This window comes from Diabrotica undecimpunctata, chromosome 1 (assembly GCF_040954645.1).
Source record: "Diabrotica undecimpunctata isolate CICGRU chromosome 1, icDiaUnde3, whole genome shotgun sequence".
NCBI classification, from domain to species: domain Eukaryota; kingdom Metazoa; phylum Arthropoda; class Insecta; order Coleoptera; family Chrysomelidae; genus Diabrotica; species Diabrotica undecimpunctata.
The window spans coordinates 87,255,372-87,269,231 of NC_092803.1; the positions used below are offsets into that span (position 1 = coordinate 87,255,372).

General features: G+C 35.0%; 1 protein-coding gene across 3 annotated transcripts in view; it reads right to left on the reverse strand.

Moving 5' to 3' along the window:
- Positions 1 to 13,860, reverse strand: part of LOC140451164 (uncharacterized) — a 184,367-nt gene that overhangs the window by 13,910 nt on the left and 156,597 nt on the right. The gene's annotated exons all lie outside the window — the stretch shown is intronic.

The following is a 13,860-nucleotide window of genomic DNA, read 5'->3' on the forward strand; positions in this document are numbered from 1 at the left end:
GACGACTTTCTTGAAAATACTTTCTCTTTAACCTTTTAACTGCCAACGTTCCCATTTTGGGAACACCTATTAAAACATTTTTTTAGGATTGTTTATGCAATTATTTTTGTAAATCGCACTACATAATGTTTTGTAAAGGTAAGGGGCTTGCTAGTTTAAAAAAAAATGTTCTTAGATGTGGGTTCATGTTCTTAAAAAAAAAATAGTAAAAAGCACAAAAATTCAATTTCTTGATTCGTTTTACGGTTCTTGTTATCAAGTCAGCAAAAATTATTCTATTGCTATTATTTTTTCAAGTAAGGTAGCCAATTGACTACCTTAGTAAATAGTTTATATTGCGCTTGAATTCTTTCATTACTTTTTGAAAAAAATTGTCGGAATTAGCCATGTCCCAAAATGGGAACGTTGGCAACTTTGAATACCTAATATACCCTAATAAATTATAATATAATGTCGTTTCTGTTAGCTCGTAAATTTTCAAGGGCAATAACGATTAGTGCAATCGTCTTTCAAGTGCCTAATAGGAATTTAGGAATAACAAACAGTCGATCAGAGCTGTTCAAGAAGAACACGTGTGTACTTGGTTTTTTTTCTGTCTGCATTGTTTATGCTGAGAAGTTTAGAATGGATACAAAAGCATTTATGGGTAAGTTTACAAAAATAATTTTTCAATTAGGGTCTAATTCAACAGTTTTTCTTAAGTTTTTCTTCTTTCTTGAAGTAAGTACATAACTAAAAATAAAAATCTATTGGTTCAGTTTTTTTGATACAAATATTTTCATATTGTTTACTAAGAGCACCGAAGGCTTTTTAGAAAAAAAAATATTATGTAAAGTACCTAAGACAGTCTTATTTTACATGTACCTTTCTATTGAACCATGTTTCTTAGATATTTCATTGTTTTAGGAAATCTATACGCCGACACAGACTATTACGGGATGCTTTGGAAGATGTGGAAACCTCAATATCCTCTAACATTGATGTTGTAATACTTCCTCCCACTTCAGGAGACCGAGATATTGATAGTGACGAGGACACTCTTGATGACCAGATTTTGGACGTGGTTGATACGCCAATAGAGGTTCCTGGAGAGGTAGAAATTCATGATGGTGATGCCGAATCAGATTACGAAGAAGAATCAGTTATAAGTCACGCATCACAAAAATGGAGGAAATCTGAAAAAGTGGCAATCCAGCTAGAAGCCCAAGATCCACCTAAAGTAGGAGCCGAGCCCATGGGTAAAACGGAGTTTGAAATATTCTCTTTGTTTTTTACTCCAGAAATTATTAGTTTTATTCGTAATCAAAGCGAAACTTACGCTCGAAGGGATCAAAATTTTCATAATTTTATAGTTTCTGATGAAGATATTCGTCAGTTTATTGGCTTGCTCCTGATTAGCGGATATCATCATCTACCCGGCGAAAATGACTACTGGTCAACGGCGGATGACATGCAGGCTCCAATCTTTGCAAAGACAATGAGCCGTGAAAAATTCAGAATAATAAAAAGATATCTTCACGTTTGTGACAACTCTAATTTAGCTCATTCAAAAGTAGCTAAAGTTTTACCACTTTTCGAAAAATTAAAAATTAATATTCAGCAGTTTGGAGTTTTTCATAAACATGTCAGCATTGATGAATCAATGGTTCCATATTATGGCCATCACTCAGCTAAAATGTTTATAAAAAATAAACCAATTAGATTCGGATTCAAACTATGGATGCTCTGTGGAAATGATGGATATCCATATAACTTTGATATTTACTGCGGAAAATCGGGAAATGCTCAAACTCCCTTAGGAACTCGAGTTGTAAATAATATGTTAGAAATTCTGCAAAATAAAAACAGCCATGTTGTATATTTCGATAATTTTTTCACCAGCTACTCCCTTCTGAAATCTTTATCAGAAAACGGTATACGGGCTTGTGGTACAGTTCGAGAAAATAGGATCAACAAATGTCCTTTAGTTTCATCGTCAACTATCAAAAAACAAGATCGAGGGACCTATGATTACAAATCAGATGGCGATGTTATTTGTGTCAAATGGAATGACAATTCTCCTGTAATAGTCGCAAGTAATCATTTTGTAGTAACCCCTGTTCAAAATACAACCAGAAGAGTGAAGTCTGAACATAAAAAAGATGTAACTCAACCAAATTTGATAAGACAATATAACATTGGAATGGGTGGTGTTGACCTTTTTGATCGTTTAGCTGCTTCTTATCGTCCCCGACTTAGATCAAAAAAATGGTGGTGGAACTTGTTTGCTCATGGATTGAATTTGGCGGTTGTGGCAGCTTTTCGATTTTTTCAACATGTGAATGCAGGAACAAACATAACACACCTCGAGTTTCGCAGACACGTTGCTCTCGCGCTTGTAAAAGCAGGTTCAGGTCAAAGAAAAAGAAAAGGCGGTCCATCTGCCTCTGTTCTAAGCGACATAAAATTTGACGGGATAAATCACATTCCCGAAGGCACTAACCAAGGGCGTTGTGTTGTGTGCTATAAAAATACTAGACTTCAGTGCAGTAAATGTGAAAAGCGACTTCATAAAAATAAATGTTTCGACCAATTTCATACACCTAATAAATAATTGTTTTATATTGTATCTTATTTTTACTTATTTTAGACATTTATGCTAATAATAAACATTTTTCCAAACAGGTAAGTATTTTATTTTTTAGAAAATCCATAATACCTTACATGCCAACGTTCCCAAAATGGGAACAACATGATAAAGACAAAATACAGCAGCAATATTTTTTTTTACTTCAAAATCTATTAAAATATGTCAAAATCAAAAGACCTTTTACATATTATCTGTTTATTCCAAATATTTCGTATAGCCGCCATTAAAAGGTTTTAAAATGAGATTTTCTAAATTAAAAAATGTTTATAAACAAAAAAGTTATTTAGTTAAACAAAATAGTATATAAAGTTAAGTTAAGTTAAAAATTAAACCCGAAAATAAACATGTTTTTAATTAAAATAAACAATAAAAACATTAAAAACACATTTCATAATGTGAGTTTTTATGTAGTTTCTACATTTGCGAAAGATGGTCACAATCGGTCAAGTAGTGTTTACACAATAATTATATTTGTTTATCTCATTTGAGGAATAAATGCAATTTTCAAATAACTTTTTTTTATTGTATAATGGCTTTGGCATAGCTAATTAGCCAGACTCTTTGTGGTATTTACAATTTTTGATTGTATTACCTAAGTCTATTTATAATCTAAAGTTACAGGGAGTATTAATATGTTCGTATAAACATTTTTTCAGTTTTTGACATATTTACAATTTTTTATTTTATTTACTATATTTTAATTACCTAAAACTACTTATAATTTAAATTTACAGGACGTTATGTATTCGTAGATACATTTTAAAATCTGCTTATCTGTATTATTTGAAAAAATAATTGTATTCAAATTGACAGGTAATGGACAATTTAGCTCAATAGTTTTTCATAAATAATTTTGATACAGAATGACGGTATTAGATTTTTGTTTTGATAAAGTGCAGCAACAACCGTTGATACGTATTTCGACCTCCTTAAGTCTCTTCAGAACGGTATAGCCACTGCTCTGAACCAAAACAAAAATCTTTCCCGTCCTAGACAATAGTTATTAAAATAACTATATACAGACGTAACTACGCCATCTAAAAACAAAAAGAGAAATCAAACGATTTCTACTTAGCGAAACCGAATTCAAATCTTAACCACTGTGTTTCCTAAAATTTGCGAAACAAACAGCTGGATGAATTAATCGGCAAGGGAATCTAAAATTGCATTCCACAAGCCGTTCATCCTAGTCAAAATTCGTAGTGAATTCAGTTTCTCGTACTTCCAACGAAGTAAATAACAAAACAGAATGACGGTATTAGATTTTTGTTTTGATAAAGTGCAGCAACAACCGTTGATACGTATTTCGACCTCCTTAAGTCTCTTCAGAACGGTATAGCCACTGCTCTGAACCAAAACAAAAATCTTTCCCGTCCTAGACAATAGTTATTAAAATAACTATATACAGACGTAACTACGCCATCTAAAAACAAAAAGAGAAATCAAACGATTTCTACTTAGCGAAACCGAATTCAAATCTTAACCACTGTGTTTCCTAAAATTTGCGAAACAAACAGCTGGATGAATTAATCGGCAAGGGAATCTAAAATTGCATTCCACAAGCCGTTCATCCTAGTCAAAATTCGTAGTGAATTCAGTTTCTCGTACTTCCAACGAAGTAAATAACAAAACAGAATGACGGTATTAGATTTTTGTTTTGATAAAGTGCAGCAACAACCGTTGATACGTATTTCGACCTCCTTAAGTCTCTTCAGAACGGTATAGCCACTGCTCTGAACCAAAACAAAAATCTTTCCCGTCCTAGACAATAGTTATTAAAATAACTATATACGGACGTAACTACGCCATCTAAAAACAAAAAGAGAAATCAAACGATTTCTACTTAGCGAAACCGAATTCAAATCTTAACCACTGTGTTTCCTAAAATTTGCGAAACAAACAGCTGGATGAATTAATCGGCAAGGGAATCTAAAATTGCATTCCACAAGCCGTTCATCCTAGTCAAAATTCGTAGTGAATTCAGTTTCTCGTACTTCCAACGAAGTAAATATCAAAACAGAATGACGGTATTAGATTTTTGTTTTGATAAAGTGCAGCAACAACCGTTGATACGTATTTCGACCTCCTTAAGTCTCTTCAGAACGGTATAGCCACTGCTCTGAACCAAAACAAAAATATTTCCCGTCCTAGACAATAGTTATTAAAATAACTATATACAGACGTAACTACGCCATCTAAAAACAAAAAGAGAAATCAAACGATTTCTACTTAGCGAAACCGAATTCAAATCTTAACCACTGTGTTTCCTAAAATTTGCGAAACAAACAGCTGGATGAATTAATCGGCAAGGGAATCTAAAATTGCATTCCACAAGCCGTTCATCCTAGTCAAAATTCGTAGTGAATTCAGTTTCTCGTACTTCCAACGAAGTAAATAACAAAACAGAATGACGGTATTAGATTTTTGTTTTGATAAAGTGCAGCAACAACCGTTGATACGTATTTCGACCTCCTTAAGTCTCTTCAGAACGGTATAGCCACTGCTCTGAACCAAAACAAAAATCTTTCCCGTCCTAGACAATAGTTATTAAAATAACTATATACAGACGTAACTACGCCATCTAAAAACAAAAAGAGAAATCAAACGATTTCTACTTAGCGAAACCGAATTCAAATCTTAACCACTGTGTTTCCTAAAATTTGCGAAACAAACAGCTGGATGAATTAATCGGCAAGGGAATCTAAAATTGCATTCCACAAGCCGTTCATCCTAGTCAAAATTCGTAGTGAATTCAGTTTCTCGTACTTCCAACGAAGTAAATAACAAAACAGAATGACGGTATTAGATTTTTGTTTTGATAAAGTGCAGCAACAACCGTTGATACGTATTTCGACCTCCTTAAGTCTCTTCAGAACGGTATAGCCACTGCTCTGAACCAAAACAAAAATCTTTCCCGTCCTAGACAATAGTTATTAAAATAACTATATACAGACGTAACTACGCCATCTAAAAACAAAAAGAGAAATCAAACGATTTCTACTTAGCGAAACCGAATTCAAATCTTAACCACTGTGTTTCCTAAAATTTGCGAAACAAACAGCTGGATGAATTAATCGGCAAGGGAATCTAAAATTGCATTCCACAAGCCGTTCATCCTAGTCAAAATTCGTAGTAAATTCAGTTTCTCGTACTTCCAACGAAGTAAATAACAAAACAGAATGACGGTATTAGATTTTTGTTTTGATAAAGTGCAGCAACAACCGTTGATACGTATTTCGACCTCCTTAAGTCTCTTCAGAACGGTATAGCCACTGCTCTGAACCAAAACAAAAATCTTTCCCGTCCTAGACAATAGTTATTAAAATAACTATATACGGACGTAACTACGCCATCTAAAAACAAAAAGAGAAATCAAACGATTTCTACTTAGCGAAACCGAATTCAAATCTTAACCACTGTGTTTCCTAAAATTTGCGAAACAAACAGCTGGATGAATTAATCGGCAAGGGAATCTAAAATTGCATTCCACAAGCCGTTCATCCTAGTCAAAATTCGTAGTGAATTCAGTTTCTCGTACTTCCAACGAAGTAAATATCAAAACAGAATGACGGTATTAGATTTTTGTTTTGATAAAGTGCAGCAACAACCGTTGATACGTATTTCGACCTCCTTAAGTCTCTTCAGAACGGTATAGCCACTGCTCTGAACCAAAACAAAAATATTTCCCGTCCTAGACAATAGTTATTAAAATAACTATATACAGACGTAACTACGCCATCTAAAAACAAAAAGAGAAATCAAACGATTTCTACTTAGCGAAACCGAATTCAAATCTTAACCACTGTGTTTCCTAAAATTTGCGAAACAAACAGCTGGATGAATTAATCGGCAAGGGAATCTAAAATTGCATTCCACAAGCCGTTCATCCTAGTCAAAATTCGTAGTGAATTCAGTTTCTCGTACTTCCAACGAAGTAAATAACAAAACAGAATGACGGTATTAGATTTTTGTTTTGATAAAGTGCAGCAACAACCGTTGATACGTATTTCGACCTCCTTAAGTCTCTTCAGAACGGTATAGCCACTGCTCTGAACCAAAACAAAAATCTTTCCCGTCCTAGACAATAGTTATTAAAATAACTATATACAGACGTAACTACGCCATCTAAAAACAAAAAGAGAAATCAAACGATTTCTACTTAGCGAAACCGAATTCAAATCTTAACCACTGTGTTTCCTAAAATTTGCGAAACAAACAGCTGGATGAATTAATCGGCAAGGGAATCTAAAATTGCATTCCACAAGCCGTTCATCCTAGTCAAAATTCGTAGTGAATTCAGTTTCTCGTACTTCCAACGAAGTAAATAACAAAACAGAATGACGGTATTAGATTTTTGTTTTGATAAAGTGCAGCAACAACCGTTAATACGTATTTCGACCTCCTTAAGTCTCTTCAGAACGGTATAGCCACTGCTATCGTTTGATTTCTCTTTTTGTTTTTAGATGGCGTAGTTACGTCTGTATATAGTTATTTTAATAACTATTGTCTAGGACGGGAAAGATTTTTGTTTTGGTTCAGAGCAGTGGCTATACCGTTCTGAAGAGACTTAAGGAGGTCGAAATACGTATCAACGGTTGTTGCTGCACTTTATCAAAACAAAAATCTAATACCGTCATTCTGTTTTGTTATTTTCTTCGTTGGAAGTACGAGAAACTGAATTCACTACGAATTTTGACTAGGATGAACGGCTTGTGGAATGCAATTTTAGATTCCCTTGCCGATTAATTCATCCAGCTGTTTGTTTCGCAAATTTTAGGAAACACAGTGGTTAAGATTTGAATTCGGTTTCGCTAAGTAGAAATCGTTTGATTTCTCTTTTTGTTTTTAGATGGCGTAGTTACGTCTGTATATAGTTATTTTAATAACTATTGTCTAGGACGGGAAAGATTTTTGTTTTGGTTCAGAGCAGTGGCTATACCGTTCTGAAGAGACTTAAGGAGGTCGAAATACGTATCAACGGTTGTTGCTGCACTTTATCAAAAAAAAAATCTAATACCGTCATTCTGTTTTGTTATTTACTTTGTTGGAAGTACGAGAAACTGAATTCACTACGAATTTTGACTAGGATGAACGGCTTGTGGAATGCAATTTTAGATTCCCTTGCCGATTAATTCATCCAGCTGTTTGTTTCGCAAATTTTAGGAAACACAGTGGTTAAGATTTGAATTCGGTTTCGCTAAGTAGAAATCGTTTGATTTCTCTTTTTGTTTTTAGATGGCGTAGTTACGTCTGTATATAGTTATTTTAATAACTATTGTCTAGGACGGGAAAGATTTTTGTTTTGGTTCAGAGCAGTGGCTACACCGTTCTGAAGAGACTTAAGGAGGTCGAAATACGTATCAACGGTTGTTGCTGCACTTTATCAAAACAAAAATCTAATACCGTCATTCTGTTTTGTTATTTACTTCGTTGGAAGTACGAGAAACTGAATTCACTACGAATTTTGACTAGGATGAACGGCTTGTGGAATGCAATTTTAGATTCCCTTGCCGATTAATTCATCCAGCTGTTTGTTTCGCAAATTTTAGGAAACACAGTGGTTAAGATTTGAATTCGGTTTCGCTAAGTAGAAATCGTTTGATTTCTCTTTTTGTTTTTAGATGGCGTAGTTACGTCTGTATATAGTTATTTTAATAACTATTGTCTAGGACGGGAAAGATTTTTGTTTTGGTTCAGAGCAGTGGCTATACCGTTCTGAAGAGACTTAAGGAGGTCGAAATACGTATCAACGGTTGTTGCTGCACTTTATCAAAACAAAAATCTAATACTGTCATTCTGTTTTGTTATTTACTTCGTTGGAAGTACGAGAAACTGAATTCACTACGAATTTTGACTAGGATGAACGGCTTGTGGAATGCAATTTTAGATTCCCTTGCCGATTAATTCATCCAGCTGTTTGTTTCGCAAATTTTAGGAAACACAGTGGTTAAGATTTGAATTCGGTTTCGCTAAGTAGAAATCGTTTGATTTCTCTTTTTGTTTTTAGATGGCGTAGTTACGTCTGTATATAGTTATTTTAATAACTATTGTCTAGGACGGGAAAGATTTTTGTTTTGGTTCAGAGCAGTGGCTATACCGTTCTGAAGAGACTTAAGGAGGTCGAAATACGTATCAACGGTTGTTGCTGCACTTTATCAAAACAAAAATCTAATACCGTCATTCTGTTTTGTTATTTACTTCGTTGGAAGTACGAGAAACTGAATTCACTACGAATTTTGACTAGGATGAACGGCTTGTGGAATGCAATTTTAGATTCCCTTGCCGATTAATTCATCCAGCTGTTTGTTTCGCAAATTTTAGGAAACACAGTGGTTAAGATTTGAATTCGGTTTCGCTAAGTAGAAATCGTTTGATTTCTCTTTTTGTTTTTAGATGGCGTAGTTACGTCTGTATATAGTTATTTTAATAACTATTGTCTAGGACGGAAAATATTTTTGTTTTGGTTCAGAGCAGTGGCTATACCGTTCTGAAGAGACTGAAGGAGGTCGAAATACGTATCAACGGTTGTTGCTGCACTTTATCAAAACAAAAATCTAATACCGTCATTCTGTTTTGTTATTTACTTCGTTGGAAGTACGAGAAACTGAATTCACTACGAATTTTGACTAGGATGAACGGCTTGTGGAATGCAATTTTAGATTCCCTTGCCGATTAATTCATCCAGCTGTTTGTTTCGCAAATTTTAGGAAACACAGTGGTTAAGATTTGAATTCGGTTTCGCTAAGTAGAAATCGTTTGATTTCTCTTTTTGTTTTTAGATGGCGTAGTTACGTCTGTATATAGTTATTTTCTTAACTATTGTCTAGGACGGGAAAGATTTTTGTTTTGGTTCAGAGCAGTGGCTACACCGTTCTGAAGAGACTTAAGGAGGTCGAAATACGTATCAACGGTTGTTGCTGCACTTTATCAAAACAAAAATCTAATACCGTCATTCTGTTTTGTTATTTACTTCGTTGGAAGTACGAGAAACTGAATTCACTACGAATTTTGACTAGGATGAACGGCTTGTGGAATGCAATTTTAGATTCCCTTGCCGATTAATTCATCCAGCTGTTTGTTTCGCAAATTTTAGGAAACACAGTGGTTAAGATTTGAATTCGGTTTCGCTAAGTAGAAATCGTTTGATTTCTCTTTTTGTTTTTAGATGGCGTAGTTACGTATGTATATAGTTATTTTAATAACTATTGTCTAGGACGGGAAAGATTTTTGTTTTGGTTCAGAGCAGTGGCTATACCGTTCTGAAGAGACTTAAGGAGGTCGAAATACGTATCAACGGTTGTTGCTGCACTTTATCAAAACAAAAATCTAATACCGTCATTCTGTTTTGTTATTTACTTCGTTGGAAGTACGAGAAACTGAATTCACTACGAATTTTGACTAGGATGAACGGCTTGTGGAATGCAATTTTAGATTCCCTTGCCGATTAATTCATCCAGCTGTTTGTTTCGCAAATTTCAGGAAACACAGTGGTTAAGATTTGAATTCGGTTTCGCTAAGTAGAAATCGTTTGATTTCTCTTTTTGTTTTTTTATAATTTTGATACTTTGTCTGTACTATCCAATATAAGGTGCTGTAGATCTCCGACTTTACCACAGAAGCAATATGGGTTATTAGTGATACCTATGCTGTGTTTGTATGCAGGAGTGAGTGGGAGTTCCCATCTCTCATTGGAAATTAGTGGTTGGCAAGTTCTAAAGTTTATTCCAGTTGTACTTTGGTTGTATAAACGTTGCCATCTTTGTTTGCAATTGTTTCTACTGATATTATCTATGTCTGTTACTGGTAGAAGTATGTTGTTTATGTTATATTTGGTTAAAGCTGCAGATTTAGTTAATTTGTAGACTTTTTCATTTCCTAATATTCCAGAGTATCCTTTTACCCAACAAATAATAATCGAGCTACCTGTGGAAATAATATCATAATGTAACCTCTTTATTTCTATATCAATATGGTTTAGGTTTGTGGTTTTGATAGAAGTGAGTTTGTCGACAATGCTTCTACAATCGGTCAGAATGATATAATTATTCATACCAATAGAGGCTATATATTTTAACGCAAGTAATAAAGCTGATAGTTCGGCAGTATATATTGAAGCTTCATTGGGCAATCGGAATGATTCTTTGTAATCAAAATTCCAGTGATATATTGCACAATCCGTTTTGTTTTGAATTTTAGAGACGTCAGTAAAAATATATTGAAATGCAGGCCACTTATCTTTAATTATTTTGTTAATCATACTTCCTGAAAGGTTTGAATTCATATATTTCTATTGCCATGGAGAAGAGCCTTAGGAGGTTGAGTCAAAATTGGTGGAATTTTATTTTGATACAATTGTTCTTCAAATATTGTCAATTTCCTACAACTTTCAACGTATATGGGAGTTTTTTTGTTACGCCAATATTTGTGACTTAAGTCTAATATATTCAAGTTACGAATATTTTTTAAATAGCTGAATTTTTTTGAGATAGCTCTAGCTACAAACTTATCTGTACAAAACTGTCTACGTAGTGTAAGGGGTATCTCTTTAGCTTTAATTTCAAAAATAGTAATAGGAGTAGATTTTAAGTAACCAAAACATAGCCTTAAACATTTATTCTTTTGGGTTTCAATTTTATTAAGATGTCCTGTTGACGTAGACCCATATAAATGACAACAATAATCGAAAATTGGTCGAATCATTGAGCGATAGAATAGCAATGCAATATTCAGGACAGCTCCCCAACTGGTTTTACAAAATGCTCTAAGGATATTCATGGAGTTTTCCGATTTTTTTTATAATAGAATGAATTTGATACTTCCATAACAGTTTACGATCCAAATATGTGTCTAGATATTGTTACGATAAATTCTGACCCAAAACGGTAAACATGTTTATTACTAATATGCTTATTCATTCGAGTATTTTCTAGGTAATGCCTACCTGACTCGCGATGGGTCCCCCTTTGTTATAAAAACAACAGTTCGAACCTTCTGGAGACGAGCCGATGTGAAAATACCAGTTTGCCGTTACCATTTCGCCGCTCGGTCTAGTCGAGAGTGCCGTCGACTTTTCGAGATAACGGCAGGTTGTGTATTTAAATGAAACATTTTATATGGAAGAACAGTTAATTTTGAAGATTCGCGGTCGTCATTTAATTGTAACGTTCGTATACATAAATTATGTAATTATTAGTCAAATAAATTGTTGTACAGTGGTTTAATAAATTGATATAAATTATCGTGTTTTTTAATAATTTAAAATAAGAACAATATAATAAATTATAAAAATAAAGACGTAACAAATGGTGTCAGAATAGTGAAATACATAAAATAAATTGCGAAAATGACTACGATTTATGAACTAGCAGTGACGAATTTAAGAAGACATCTCGAGGACAGAGAATTAGCTTCTACCGGAAAAAAGGCTGTTAGTCCAACGACTAAAGAACGCTTTGCTAGAAGAAGGATTGGACCCAGAGAATTATATATTTGAAGATGCTGTCCTCTCGTCGATTTCGAAAGTTTCTGGTGACATCGCATCATTAGAGAACAAAGTTTCTGGCGATATTTCGAAAGTTTCGGGCGACATCGCTTCTTTAGAAAGCAAAGTTTCTAACGAGATTTCTTTTCTGGAAAGCAAAGTTTCTGCTAAGTTCTCTAAAGTCACTTCTGAGATGTCTGCCCTCGACGATAGAGTGTCTTCGTTAAAAAACCAAGTTGCTGCCGATATGTTGGCCTTCGAAGAAAAGATATGGAAAGAAATGGAAAAGAAGCTGGAGGAAACAGGGACAGCAGAGAGAGGAAACAATCCAATTAGAGTAGAGACAAAAGAAGACGAGACGAAATGTAAGTTGGAAACACGGCCGAAATTTGAAGGAAGTGGAAGTTCTGTGCATGTCAAAGTCCCAACTTTCGACGGAAAATCGTCATGGAACAACTACATGAAACAGTTCGAATCAGCTGCAAGAGCGAATGGATGGTCTGAAAAAGAAGAGGCTGTAAACCTGACTATCGCTCTTCGAGGAGATGCCTTAGATGTGTTCCAGACCATAGCTGTAGAGGAGACGGATGATTTCGAACAACTTAAGAAGAGGTTAAATATGCGATATGGCCACGAACACTTGGAGCATGTATATCAGTCGCAGCTTAAAAATCGAAGACAAAAGAAAGATGAGACTCTTCAAGAATATGAGGTAGATATTGATAGATTAGTACGATATGCTTATTGAACAGCTCCCGAAGACATGATGGAAAAGTTGGCCGTTCAAACGTTTATTGATGGTCTTCGTGATCATGAAATGCAGAGAACACTACGATTAGCTCGTCATAAGACGCTGGTTGATGTCTTATCCGCCGCCCTCGAATACGAATCAGCTACGCAGGCCTGTGGCGGGTACAGTAAAGTTAGGACTGTAAAAGAGGAAGGAGATGAAGATAAACTTGACCAGCTCGTTAATATGATGAAAAGCATGACATACAAGAAAACGAAGACCATAAGATGCTGGAATTGTGGCGAAATAGGACACGTACGAAGTTTCTGTAAGCATCCTAGGTACGACGCAAATCAAGAAACTCACCATCAGGAAAACTAGAACTGGTCGGCCTTAGGGGGGCAGCTTCGACCCAGAACTTTTCCAAAGACCCTCTCATACTAATAGCTTCTTTGAAATATCGTGAAGATAGTGTATATGTAGATGGAGACATAAATGGTAAAAAGCATACGTTGTTGGTGGATACCGGAGCGACCAGAACCATTATACGCCCGACAGTTATAAACAGCCGAAAGAAACTGTTACCAACGAGGCTGCGACTTCGGACCGCTACGGGTGAAAATGCCACCATTCATGGAGAAATCCAGATACAATTAGGAATTGAAGCAGAAAAGTTCATCCATACTGTTATAGTTGCTGACATCGAAGAGGATTTTATATTAGGAATGGACGTAATGAATACGCATGGATTCCAATTGGATTTTAAGAATAAGGTAATCAAAATTGGTAACGAGGAGGTATTTCTTCATCCACATGATGACAACACTATGCAAGCAGCTGTTAAAGACGATACAGTCGTGCCTGCGAGAAGTGAAACGATCATAGTAGCGCGGCTACAGGGAATTGTGGACGAAGGAACACCTGTTATGATGAAGCCTTGGAACCATGACGACGAGGTTGGCCGAGGAATCATAATTGGAAAGGAATTGGTGACTTCGGCTAAAGAAATTCCTGTGAGAC